This window comes from Apus apus, chromosome 1 (genome assembly GCF_020740795.1).
Source record: "Apus apus isolate bApuApu2 chromosome 1, bApuApu2.pri.cur, whole genome shotgun sequence".
NCBI classification, from domain to species: domain Eukaryota; kingdom Metazoa; phylum Chordata; class Aves; order Apodiformes; family Apodidae; genus Apus; species Apus apus.
Window position 1 is genome coordinate 106,009,495 of NC_067282.1, and position 13,151 is coordinate 106,022,645.

Below are 13,151 nucleotides of genomic sequence, written 5' to 3' on the forward strand. Positions count from 1 at the left end.
TATGTCCATGTAAGCCAAACACCATGTCATTATTTTGCCTTTATGATTTTAAGAGCAACTTGCACACTGATTCTATATCAAGTCTAGCCCCAAGTAGGTGTAAAAAGCTCATTAAGAAATAAATAAAAACATAATTATGTGCTAAACTCACATTTTTAAATAATATGCAATATGCCCTGGTTATCACAGCCTAAATGATTGTCTCTGACATGCCAATACACTGATGTATCTGCAAATTCAGGCTTTGGGTCTGACTGCAATACAAAATGTGAAAGATGTTCAATCCCTGAAAACTTCATTTTAAAACTGAGATAAGAGACAGAAGCAGTCACTAGAGGGAGATAATGCAATTTCATAGACATCTCCAGAAAACATTTTAATTGGAGAATTTAAAAAAAGCTGCATAATCCATGCCTGCGAGTCTCATAGGTTAACTTGCTGGTATTACCTTGCCTAGTGAATGCAAAAGTACAGGATAAATGGCAATATTTACTTATGTTGGAAGCAGAGAATAGATATTACAGAAAAAAAAATAACTAACCTCCTCACTTTTCTGTCATGGGCAGTATTCACTCTAAAGCACTTTTTCTGAGAGGCTGAGACAAAAGAATATCAGAGTCTTTGTACCTGTGTATCTGTTGCATGACTAAAAGTCCTTCTACCTGAAGTGATGACTCCCTTGTATTTTGTACTTTTAGCCTCTGATTGATCTGCAGTGTCTTGACATTACTGTTCACTTAACCATGAAGAAATCAAAGGCCCTGGGACACATTTTCATTACCCCTACTGACTTTTGTCCTATGGAGTACTCAGTGTTTTAAAAATTTATTTTAAAGTGATGGATAAGTTTTCTCAGAAACAAAGCTTTGGGACCCATGAGAAAACATAGAAACATGTCAAGGCAACGAGAGGAACATATTTGTAACATATTGGATTCAGAATATATTCAGTTTTAAGCTCTAAGGAAATAAGCTGATGAAAGAAGCTGAGAGGGGCAGACAAATGTTTACCATTTCACAACCAGCTTTATTATGACTAAGACCTGGATAAAGCAAATTGTATCTTGGAATCTTTACCAGGAGTACTTGGGTCAGTGAAGCTGACAAGTTTCTTGGTACTGAGGAAAGTCAGGAAAAACACTGAGTTAGGACTGGCAGTAAAACAACGGTCCCTGATAGAAACTGTAAAAGGATTCGAGGTCCTGCTGCCTCAGGGACCTCCCTGAACTTTCTCAAAGGATCTTTTTTTTCAGTACAGGAAATTCATATTAGTTTAGCTGTGCTGTATTAGCAATATTATTCAGTGAGAGAATTTTTTATGCTAATCAAATCACCATTACTCATTTGTACAAGTATTCACAATGGAGGCTTCCTAGTAAAGCTATTTCCATTTTAATTATAATAATAGCCAAAATTATAGAAAACTTGTTTTATATGGACCTAGAAGTATGCAAAATCAGCATCTGATGCAAAAGGTGCTAGTCCAACATAAAACATTTGTAAAACAGATGTTTTACCAATACCTACCATTGGAGTCTCGTCATCTGTAATTATAGAGCAAATGCTTCCTCCCAATGCCTGCTTTCTATTTATCTTTCAGACCCCGCTTGAGAAAATAAACCATAATGAGCTTTGAACTAATTTGTGTTGTCTTCAGGCAAAAAAAACAATTCTACCTTCTGCCACTACCTATGTACCATTTCTGCCACTTGAGACAAAATTGAAGATGTCCTGCTTCCTAGCTCTGCTTGTAAGCATCCAGTGACAAGTGCTGTAGCAGCTGCTCCCAAGTGTGACAAAGAATGTTTGTTGTTTTCTTTTACCAGAATCACAGTTTTACTTTTGTTGTTAAAGCCTTAAGGGAAAAAAAAAAAATCCCTCTCCTCTCTTCAATCCTTTTATCTGCTTAAATCTTATGCAAATGGCAAATGTAATTATGTAAATTACAAAGGGTGAAAACTGATGTAGTCATTTACTCAGGGCTGAAAATGAAAAGAATGAATATTCAAATCAGTGTGGTGTACCAGTGTGTGAGGCAAAAAGACTTCAGCTAAAGTAAATTAAGTGGGTTTTGGCAGCATCTTCGAATTGGATCTTGCTTTTATGAGTAACAAGGTCACTTGTCTAGTTCTCACTGAACTCAGCAAACAATAGAAATGGTGAACCGCTAGCTCCTGCCTTTCACCAAAAGCAAAATCTGCACACAGCATTTCCCTCTCCCTTTGAATTCAGAGGATCTGGGCAGCTTCTGTAACACTCAACAGCATTTCTTATGGAAACACAGTTTCTGCTAAACTGGCTTTAGATGCAGCTCAATTCTGGCTCCACCCCAGGCATTACACATTATATATATATATAAAAATAAATCCAAAGAAAAAGAACAACTCAGAATTGAGTTGGGATGCCTTAGTGTTTTTTCACTTAATCCTTGCCTCTTGTCACAACACTCAGCATTCTTCTTAGCTTGGGAGATAGCTGTGGCACTGGCTTTGATGGAAGGGTGCATTCACCTGCCTGATCCTAAACAAAGAGCATCCAGGATTTATGATGACAGATGAGGTTTTGAAAAGAGACAAGGTCAGCTAAGCCATGAGTGAGCTGTATACTTCTCAAACAGTATGGACTAGAAAGCCTCTGCAAACAGATGTTTTTCATCTCAAAGGAAGGGTCTGTTGCTTTTTACTTCTTGTGCTCTGATTTGTGGTTTTGCTTGAGGGAAGAAGTGAAGAGTAGACAGCTTGAATTATTTCAACAGCCTGGTTTCCCATGTCTTTAGAGCTGCTTCAACAGGCTTCTGTGTCATTCATTGCCAGGGCTCTGCCTGTACACATTATAACCAGTAAACTCTTCAGACAGCAAAGTAGATGACATTTGGGCGAGTATTTGTGTGAAATTCCTACAATTGATCAAAGCAGCTGTTCAAATTACTGTGCAAGTCCATAGAGGTATAGCAAGTGCACTCTATTCCCTTCTCCACCCTTTTAAAACCTCTCTCTGCAAGGGTCTTTCTTTGGCACTGTAACAAAATATTACTCACAGGAATACTTCTAGTGTTTATTTCAGAGTAACCTTAATTGCTTTATTTATGTTCTGACAATTATCAAAATACTGTTAATAACTCTGATAAGTAGCAAGAAAAATGCATCATTTATTTACACTCACTTGCTACTCCAAACTTAATACAAGGTGTCATCTGCAGGTAAAAACTGCGGCCGCTAATGTCAATCCTTCTACATGACACAGCAGATGTTTACAGAGATCTTTATACTGACAATCACCCCTGTATCCCGTGTTAATGTTTTTATTGCTTCTGAATGTCATTCACTTATTACTGTGCATGCAATACCTGAAAATGCATTTGCATTGGAAATCCCTGTATTGCTGTAAATTGCAGAATGATCCTTCTATTTTCCACCAGTTGTTATTTGAAAAAAAGTCACTAGAAACACCTATGCACATGCTGTAAACTGCAAAATAATTTTCTTCTTGTTAGTTGGAGGTGTTAATCCAAAATTCCATGCTACCAAATACTAATTTCCTAAACAGTCTGTTTTTCTTCCTACCACAATATTTTATTCACTGTCACTATAATATTCATATTCTTGCCATAATTACCATTATATCAACATGGCCTCATATCCTCACTGTTAATGCTCCAACTACCATATTCAGACTTGTTTCTTCTCACCAACAGGTAATTTGTGTTCAAGTGCTTTTTGAAAATGCTGGGTGCAGGGTTATGCTAGCCTACTTCAAGATTATTAAAATTAGCCACTAGGCCATCTTTTCATGCACTCTGTCTAGAAGCGTTTGTAAAATCCAGGCTGCTTCTTTTCTTTGACAGGTCTTCCTTAGTATAAAACGAAAAGAAATAAACGAATGTCAGTAGCCTGTTCTGCAGTTTCTCCTGCCCTCTGCTGGATGCGATCTTAGAACAACAGATCCAGGAATTTATTATCTTGGTCCTGATGAAGAATGTCCCCCCTCTTTCTGTTTCCCAAGTGAACACTATTATTTTTGCCCTCTCTCTCAGAAGGTCATTTGTACCCGTGCAAAGGAAAGGTTAAAATATATATATATATAAAAAATATAGCTAGTTTTTTATTTAACAGGAAAAATAAAACAGATAAGGGGTTTTAGGTTTCAGCTTTTACACACTTCTTGCTTAAACTCCTATGTTTAAACTGATTTCATAGGAGTATCATGAGATTAAAGACTGTATGTTTGCTGTCCACTTAATCATAGAGTAACTTATACTGGACTGGCTCTCTGAAGGTAATGTGGTCCAAACCCATTCCTGAAGCAGGTTCAAAAAGGTTGCGTTGACCGGGGGAGCACAGAGTACCTCCCGGGATGGAGACCCCAACACCCCTCTGGTCATCTGTTCCAGTGTCTAACCACCCTTGCAGTGAAAATATTCTCTGATCATTATCCACAAGCTCTCCATTGGCTCATCACTTCATCACCCCCTTTGCAGAGCCTTCCTCACTGCCTTACTGGCCTGTCCTTCCAAAGGAGCCTATACCCACCTAAGCAGCACTCCAGTCATATAAGCTATCTTACCGTGTATGTCCTGACAATGTCACAGCTTTGCAACCATGCACAGACTTATAATTTCTCCTCTTTCTTTCCCCTGCAGCATCTGTTTGTATACAGGCACTTGAAATGGGCCTCATCATGCTGCATTCACAGAGAAGTACCAGACCCACCCCACCATGCTGTCATGTCTCAACTGCTCCCTGTGCATTCAATTTCTTCCAGGTTATGAAAGATTTCCCCGGCTTACCCAGCTTCAAGGTGTCCTCACTAGGTTTGAAACTGGCTGAAGACACTCTTCCCACACTTTGTCAGATGGATCTGGCTCCTGCTTTCAAGTCCTTGGTCCTCCAAAATGACTGCATGCATGCAGAAGCCAAACTACTTTTTGTGACTCCAGCCATGAACCAAGCATTGATCCACTGAAGGTACACACTCCTGCCCAAACCCTTCCCTCTCACTGGAAGGACTGAGAATACCTCTTGTGTATGCTCCTGGGTTGTTAGGCTCAGCTCTAACAACGACAAATAAGCTGCAACACCAGTGGCAAATTTCATAAGCATCAGCAAAGACAACAGTATGTTAAACATGATCTTAATTTGTGACATGCCTTTGAAGCTATGCTAACATGCTGAGAATGCTGACACCATGTAAGTGGCATGTTCTATGACCTTATCTACATTGTTTTGCCTGCAAAATGAACGGGCAATCTCTCTCAGATAGAAAATCCAAATAAAATAAATAAATAATAATTAAAAAAATAGTAATAAAAAAGTAACATACCAAGTTATACCACTGATGTAAATTCTCAGGGTAGAAAAGTTTTAACGAGTAGGACAAATTCCCATGCTTTATTTTTAATGTATTTTCAGTTCTCTTTAAAGACTCTGAGCTAGATTTTCCAGTGAAGTCTCCTGTTTACTCTCACGTCAAATACACTTGACAATACGAAGTCAAAATTTATTTCTTTGACTCTTTATTGTAGACAAGCCTAACCAAAACTATCAGCTCTAATTATGACAGGTATGATAGTTGCTGCTGATATGTCTATTTGCTTATTTGCATTTGTTTTGAAGCCATTGGCAAGGATGCTATTTATTTAATTAACTTTCTACAGTTCATTTTTGTCCATGGAAACATAATTACTTAAATCTGGGCTAAGATAATGCCTAAAAAAATGTACTTAACCATTATTTGTCTGACGACTTTTCTTAATCACAATCAACTTTAGCCTGTAATCCGTATACTGTTCTTTACTGTGCTGTTATTTCTCCTTAATTTTGCTTATGATTGGAGGTATTCAGGCTTACAAAATAAAATAATCCTGCCACTAAGGAAATTCTTTCTAACCTGACAGGTAAATACAGAGAAGACAGGGTACAATGAGAACCCAACGTAGGTATGATTCCATTATCAATGCATAAGTAAAAGTTTTTACTGCTTATCTAGGAATGATTCTGGATTTCCACAAGTGAAAACAGAAATCTCATCCAAACTATTTGTATAGCCCAAACAATCCTGTATGCTGCTCACACTTCTACAGCAAAAGATTCACTGTATTCACAAAAGTGAAAAAATATGGCAGCTTTGATTTAAGATTAGAAACCCTATGAAACAAATGAAAAATGAAGTGAGCTAATTTCTATAAAAATGGAAGACAAGACGACACCTGACAGAGAAAAGTTCTAGCAGGGAGGAGTGCAGGTGTCCACTGTAACATACTGGGGCAAACTAGAGCAACTAAAACAAAACACCATTTTCAGGATTTCTAGAAAACTATGGAGTTCAAGGGGCAGCTACTGCAGGATCAGAGTTACACAAACACAACCCTCTTTAAAAAGGCCCTGGGAGGAGCTAGGAAATTATAGACCAGTTTGACCTTGGTGGTAGGCAAGATCCTAAAGATATTAATAAGATATGAGATCACAAGGAACACAGACTGGGCAAAGTGATTAAAGGACATAATCTACTTGGATTTCAAAAAGGTATCTGGCATAAAACTGCAAAGTAGATTAATGCACAACAGTAGCAAGCATAACAGAGATGCTGTCATCCTTAAATGAATAACGAGAAGCACGGACACACGAATACTATCTGCAACTGCACTTTCACAAGCAGTATGTAAAAAAGGTCTGATTTGATTTATCAGCTGCAGATGTATTATTAACACACCTTAAAGCTAATTTGCTGTCCTAAGTCAGCGGGCCTCTTAAAGATCTAGCGGCAAACGTTGCTTTCAGTTACACTAGTGAAGACAGTAGAGTTGCTTAAGGTATACAATGCCAGGATAGACTGGAATCTACCCTGAGTCACTTGCCTTTGCTTCACAGGCATTTTTCCCATATTGCTTTGCCAGAAGTAGTTTGGATTTTTTTGTTCCCCTCCCCATCCCCAGTATACTGCAGCAATTTTTTGCTTCAGTGTTAAAATCAGTACAGGTGGACTGTTTGCTAGCAGAGATTGACCACATTGGGTGCTGAAGGATAGATACATTCCATATACATTCCATACTGCACTTTCCTGCCAAACTAAATTATTTTGATTTATCGGTATTACTCTGGCTTTGCAAGAGCATCAATGCCAGAAGTAGTTAGCCTTTCTTCTGCAGCACTAAATAATTTAATGGTTACTTTCAAGAACCTGATTCTGTATCCTTTGTATATTTATTTCAATATTAATACAGGGCAAACCAGAGAAACCTGTTTCACTAATATAAATTGAAAAAACTAGCACTGAAACAATTAAATGCATACTTTGGGCCAGATCATCTGAAAAGTTAGTTGCAACAATTACAGCACAAAATAATTTGGCTTATGTAGCTTTTTTACTGCTGGCCTCTTGTAAAGCCAAAGGAAGTCCCAATCATTTACAAGCTGATGTATACAAAATGTGAATCCACTGGGACGTTTTAAGTCTCCTTTGGAAACCTCGTCAACATCAACAGCTCAGGCTAATATCAGCAACTGCTGTGATAGTTGTTCAGAACAGTCATCCCTTTTCCCGAGTGTAAAGTTGAAATGGCAAGATAAAGTTGCTGCTTACACTCATGTTGTTCCTTCAGTTGGTTATATTTATCTCATTACTACTAGAGAGCTTGGCAGTTTGCTGAAGCATCGTGATGAACCAAAGTTAATGACAGCAGGGAAGCCAGCTCTGTTCCAGATTTGTCATGTGGATGCGATGCCATGTGCAGCGGGCTGCGATATCAATGGAGAATCAGAAAGGGGTCAGCTGATCACTGCAGAGTCAGTCCCTAACAACTACCAGACATTCACCGCCTAAAGTCTCCCTACAGCAAGAGGCAATCCTACCGTATACTTCTGGAACTGGGAGAGGCTGCTGGCAGGAAAAGGTCCAGAAGTGTGTACACCAAAGTGATGATGAATCTCTAAGTTCAGCTGGGTAACTGAGAAGGAAATTTGACTCAAATCTGTTTACAGCCATGCATGGGCATGTCGCAATGCCATTCACATGTGTTGTGTTGGGAGTTTGGTTTATTTTGGTGAGGGTGATGTTCTGAATTTGCTTTTGGGCTCTGTCAGAAGTATTATCAGCAGTCAACAGTAAAAATGTTCCATTAACTTCTCTCTATATCCTAGATCTCATACAAACCCAGTCCTCCTGGGTCAAAAAAATGTGCATTTCAGCTATTTACATTAATATTTTTGCTAATGATGCCCCCCTTTTTTTGGATCTCTACCAGCTAAGAATTTCACAAATCCCTTCCCAAAAGGAAGAGAAAACCAAAGAAACTATGTACTGATCCTGCTTCTTGTCTGTGCCACAATTTTACTGTAGAAGCTGTCACCAGCAGTCTTAGTGCTTACAGTTCATCAACAAATGATCCCTTTCTTGTGGACAAAATATACTATAAAAAAGAACCTTATCTCTTATTTTTAATTATGTCCTCAGTCTTTGTCAGAATAGTGATAAGCTGTTAGAAATCAGAAGGCAATCTAGTTGCCAAGAGGCTCTTGGAGATGACAAATATAGAAAACACCAATCTTTCCTCCCTACAAACATTTAATATCTGCTAGAGAGACAGCTCTCTCTCACAGTATATTGGAGGTTGGTATTTCAGTCTCTTCCTTTTTACTGGAAGCATGGCTTATTTCTTGGCAACTGCTCCTCTCAATCCTCCTAAACACTTCCTTGACTGATACTTCAAGTTTCTGATCATTTAGATACAGTGGATTAAAAAGAACATGGAAAGAAACACGTGCGTGTAGGAAGTAATGTGACAGAGTAACTTAGAAAAGATGCAATTACGATACTGAAGAAGGAGCCAATTGCTTCACCATGCAATCTAATAGAAGAGAAAACCAAATGCACAGGTTTCCTAAAGCAGAGAGAAAATGACAACTGGACAAAGAAAAAACACATTTATCTAATATGATCTATCCTAAGACAGAAAAAAAATTTAGTAAAGCCAGGAAGAATAAGAAGGTTTACTGAAATGCTCCATGAGTATCAAAGGCATGGGGAACCATCTCACATGCCAGGAGCTGGCACAGAGCACAAGACATTTTTGGAGAGTCATGGCTGAAACAGTATTGTTTTCCCATGCATTAGTGGCCTTTTCTCCTCTTCTGGGCAACACAGTTCACCTCAATGATTATTAAAATTAACAAGAAGTGATTTTTTACCTCATCACAAAAGCATTTTACAGTAGTGCCAAGCTCTGCTGAGGTTTTTTTCATACAGAAACCACGAATTTCATACAGTTACGACTTTAAACCCTTGAGCTTTGCAGCCTGGAGCAAGCAGACCCAATCAAGCCCAGAATTTAGACAGCACCAAATTCCTTTTGCCCACCTTATTATCTGCTGGAGCCTCATGCCAGGCTAAATACAGAATACAGCCCACTGTTCTACATTACTTGAATTAGAATTGTTAAGTTGATATTCACATGGGAAATATATTCTTACTAAGAATATTTATTTTAAAAATATTAAGATATTAACAATGTAAACACGTTAACAATATGAACTACTTCTTTTTCTGTGTTCACCTTACAATTTTATCAGAAATAGTGTGGCTGCTCATTACTTGGAAGTCAATTCTACTAGGCCAAACCTGCACTCTGTTTTAGATTTATGCAGCATCCTGGCAATAAAACCAGCATGGCTTACCTGGTCTAGCAAAAGGCAGTTTTTTTCAGAGAACCTACAGAAGCCTGTGATAAGGGGAACAGAAGTGCCAACATTCTGTGCTTTCTGTGAAAATAATGAGCATAAAATTGCTCCCTTTTGCTGTGCTATCTATAAATTGAAGGCTGTGTTGCTGCACTGGAGGTTTAGCCCTAAGGACATCATGTCTTCTAAGTCCTATGAAGGGTATTGGCGAGCAAAGTGTACTCACAAAAAAATGCCAATCTGCCTGAATCTGTTTAGTTTTGTGGCTAATTAAGAATCTCACAAAATGAAGGCTACTGAGGGAAGGCACTACCAACAAGGCATACAAATTAAATTGTTACAAAGATAAGTGTTGATCAACTTTAGATAAAATGAAAAATGAAAAATTATACGTTCTACAGTCACACAAAGATGCTTTTAATTACCCAGTGTTAATTATCTACTTAAAATACTTTGGGAAGGATGAACAAAGAGGAGATATGTTAGGAACTATGTTTCTGTAGTTTATTGTTCAGGAAGCAAGCACAGTATATGAGCTAAACTGTTTTAAACAAACACTTGGAGAGCAAAGCAAAGGTGTTTTGTATCTTGGTGAGCATATGTCCCAATTTAACTATATTTTAACTGTACTGGGGAAAAAAATGTGTAAGACAAAATTTACACTGCCTCACAATTTCTGGACCAAATTCAGGACTTGGCAACATGTATTACGAATGCTCTAGTGTCACTGAAGATGCTGAGATGCAACTGGGGCAAGTACTTTTCACACTATTTAAAGAAAAAAACATCCTGTGTAGTTATTTTTTCCAGCATTAGTGGCTATGAAATGCTACTATTCAGCCTACTGTGTCACACACACACACATTTTGACCTTCCCTGTTACAAAGTATGAGAGGTGGTGCAAGGTAGTAAGCACTTACACGCAATCATGTGGCAGTGTAGGGACAATTCAACAGCTGGCAGACATCAATATTAATAAACCATTATATTTATCTTAGAAATAGTTGCAGGACAGAGTTGGGATATAACAAAACTTAGCACAATCCTAAGGCCTGACAGAAACCAGCTAGAACTGTGCAGAAACAAGTTTGCAGAGGAATGCGCAGGATTTTCATACTGTGGCCATCGTGTAATATCGAAAACATAAATGGTCAAAGATGCAACAGAGGAAGATGTAATTCAGGCAAAACCCAAGGAACTGCAGAAAGTTACATATATAAAACAAGCTATTAGGCTGGAACTACTATTTGAATTTTAATTACAAAACTCATTCTGTAAACATCTACCTAAACTGAGCTAATAAACCTTTATTTCAATTAGGATTCCAGGATATCATAGGGCATGCATGATGGCAAAGGGACAGTGATGTAAACGGACCTAATTATAGACTCTTCCTGTTCTTAGGCTACATGGAATTGAACTTAAAACAATTTAGCCTCTGGTAACCTTGACCTGAAAAGCAATTGCTGGTTTGGTCCATTAACAATTTGTAATGAGCGTATTGCTCTTGTAAGAGATTCTAGGTGGTCACTTGGTTTCAGGGTTATTAGCCTGTGACAGTAAAATCTAGATAAGACTCAGCCTACAGTGACAACTGAGAAGACTGACAACAAATAAACTGACAGTGTGGGTTTCTCTGATGTCTGGCAATCCTTTCATTAACAACTGAAAACCAACAACAACAAAAATTTGCTCATTGTCATAACTCATGGAAGAGAAAGCCCAGAAAACAATTAAAATTAATAACTGTAGGAAGAAAGATATACATGTTTAATTCTCTTCCAACTCAGTATGTCTTCCTCTTCATTCTCTTCTCAGATATGAAGGGTCTGAGCATATACACACCAACTTGGGGAAATCTTCCAGCTATGTTAGGTATGTATGTTCCTTAAATATGCAAAAAGATAACCAGCTGTGATGGGCTTAAGAGTTAATTTCTATAGTTACTTGAAAAATAAAATTAATCAATGCTAGTCCTACTTGATTATTGTCATACAAAATGCCTCATCCTTAAACAAAAGCAAACCAAACAAATCACACAGCTTTTCCAAGTCCTTGCAAGCTTATTGACTTCAGTAATATTTTTGTCTGAGCAAAGCTGCAGGGCTGACAGAATTAAATAGCACAAACTCACTACTGGAACTACACCAGCTCCCTCTATGTACACCTTGGCTGACACATCTTCTGGCTGAAAGACTGCAATGAGATAGGAAAAAGAAGCTGTAAAAATCAGCCTCCCCTGTGCTGATGGGTCTCAGAAGATTTATAGTGCTACTAAGAAAGGTGCAGGGCCAGGAGTTCTGCAAACACTCCACTCCGCGGTTAATAGTAAGAGTTTCATCTACAGTTTGAGCTGGCTGCCTTCCCATGTAAATGATCCATAAGGATTATCTTCTGGGCCAAAGAAAGCACAAATAATTTTGCCTTGATTTGAATGTTAGCAAGTAGTAGACCCTCTGAAAGAGAGGTTTGAAAGGTAATTTTAAAAAGTAGCTATTTCTTTAAACTTCACTGTGCTTTCTAACTACTATAAAACTGAACAGCTTTTACTTGAAAGCAGACAGAATAGAGGCTGATAACTTCAGGTGACAGTTTTGGAGTGGGGTCCCCGTTTCTCAGCATGAATAACATCATTCCAGCTATTATATTGCTGAAGGTACATTTTCTTTATAGTGACACAATAATTAATGAGAAGTGAAATGTTGACCCTAATTTGCTTACTGTTTCATCTAGGTACGTGGCATTGTTTCTCTGAAACAGAGTATTTAGTTTCTCTTCTCTGTTACTTTCAATGTAATAACGAACATTTTCATTCTTTTAAACTTCTATTCACTGTGCTTACTATTGTACTGGCACAAACCTTGACATCAAAGAAATACATTGCTTGGAAAGGATATTTGATTTCTCCAGTGGAAAGCTGCATGTCAGATTAAAGGATTATTTAAAAGGTATTAGTTCCCTGAGTTTTGTCTCTCTGATACTCAGTATTTATCTTTTTTTCTTCCTTCCCCCCCCCCTTTTTTCCCCTGTGCGCTTTGACAACCTTTTTGAATTAGTGGCCTAAGGGAAACCATCCACCCTAACTTTGCCTGGTCATACAACTCTGGAGAATTGCTACAATTCTCTTTCTTTTGCTTGCTCTTACTTCTGCAGTACCTGACAGAAGGTTAATCAGAAACTGTTTCTGTGCTCTGATAACCTGTGTAGAGAAAAATACACAAGGCTGGACTCTTGACAGCCTTTAACAGTACTGAACAAAGGTATCTAAGCTATGTATTTTATAATAGTTGCCCAACTATATAAAATTAAGTCTTCCATACAAAACCAGCAGCAGTAAGTTCTTCCTTGTCTTCAGAAGATCTCCTTCTCATTAAGGAGAAAAATGGTGGACTAAATTTGAGGAGTGTTTAAAGAGAATGGAAGGGGTTGAATCTCTATTATGAGTGTCTCCATGAAAAGACTTTTCCATTGACCATTCCCT

The 13,151-nt window shown here is 38.0% G+C and overlaps 1 long non-coding RNA gene across 6 annotated transcripts in view; it reads right to left on the bottom strand.

The window, feature by feature from the left end:
• LOC127388821 (uncharacterized) overlaps positions 1–5,084 on the bottom strand; it is a 35,611-nt gene extending 30,527 nt beyond the window's left edge. For 2 of the 6 annotated variants that reach the window (XR_007890459.1, XR_007890457.1), the window contains exon 1: positions 4,786–5,084. This is a non-coding gene — a long non-coding RNA (uncharacterized LOC127388821). The remainder of the gene's footprint in view (positions 1–4,785) is intronic. The other 4 variants (XR_007890456.1, XR_007890458.1, XR_007890454.1 and 1 more) reach the window with 4 other exon arrangements.
• Positions 5,085–13,151: the final 8,067 nt, after the last annotated feature.